The sequence below is a fragment of the Limulus polyphemus genome, unplaced genomic scaffold (genome assembly GCF_000517525.1).
Source record: "Limulus polyphemus unplaced genomic scaffold, Limulus_polyphemus-2.1.2 Scaffold8524, whole genome shotgun sequence".
In the NCBI taxonomy this organism is placed as follows: Eukaryota; Metazoa; Arthropoda; class Merostomata; order Xiphosura; family Limulidae; genus Limulus; species Limulus polyphemus.
In genome coordinates this window covers 7,977-8,992 of record NW_013674134.1, presented here as the reverse complement: position 1 = coordinate 8,992, position 1,016 = coordinate 7,977, and the positions used below count along the sequence as shown (strand labels likewise).

General features: G+C 28.7%; 1 long non-coding RNA gene across 1 annotated transcript in view; it reads left to right on the top strand.

Annotated features, from left to right (window-relative positions):
• The window catches only part of LOC106475405, a 22,007-nt gene that overhangs the window by 16,721 nt on the left and 4,270 nt on the right, over positions 1-1,016 (top strand). The gene's annotated exons all lie outside the window — the stretch shown is intronic.

Genomic DNA, 1,016 nt, shown 5'->3' with positions numbered 1-1,016 from the left:
AAACATAACTATTTATAATGCTCCCTAAATAATAAAAAATAAATTACAGTGAAAGCAATGAAGATTTTGTAGGTTTTCAACGAAACTAAATAACAATAAACCTTGTTTTGATTTATGGTATTTCCTTATTTTGATGTTTTGAGCTCTTTTGTGTTTAGAACAATATATACTAGTTTTTAAATTATCAAATTGAATTTTTGTTCAATAAAAATCTTTCAAATGCGACTAGCTTTTTTTTCCCCAAAACTTTGTCTTCAAAATAAGGGTGCGTCTTATACTCAGAAAAATATGGTACTTATTCCCCATGTTGTTTTAAACTTTGTAAGGTAAAGCTATAATGACTGAAACTTTTCTGTCTCAGAACATATGTTAATGTTATTTAAGTTTGTTAGTTACTTTAGGACTTTGTGGCTGACACTGATTGATCCAAAGTATTATTATAGAAAATTTATGTTCTTTCGTGTAAAACGTGCCAAAACTTTGTTACATTGTTACACCGCTAAGTTGACGAGTATCACACTATCATTGTAAAAATACAACATTACAGCAGCAAGCATGGAGATCTTAAACAGTGTCATTAACACAGTAGTATTATATTATCTCAATAGACTTTCTAGATATCTTCTTATTCACATCATAATGGTTTCCAAACTTCATAAGTTAAAGTTATAATTATCAATAGCTTTATTTTACACAATTAATTCATGTTATTCTAATGTTTATGTTGTTTGACGATATGGAAAATATCCAAAAGACTAGGTTTTTACTTTGGCTAACTATATAGTTATCTTACAGATAAAATGAAATATGATTATTCATTTTCCTTGGTTGGTTACATATGGTTTGAGTAATTTCGTCGTATAGAGAGGACATTTAAGGTTCCAGTAGTTGTTAACATGCATATATAGAGAGGACATTTAAGGTTCCAGTAGTCGTTAACATGCATATATAGAGGACATTTAAGGTTCCAGTAGTCGTTAACATGCATATATAGAGGACATTTAAGGTTCCAATAG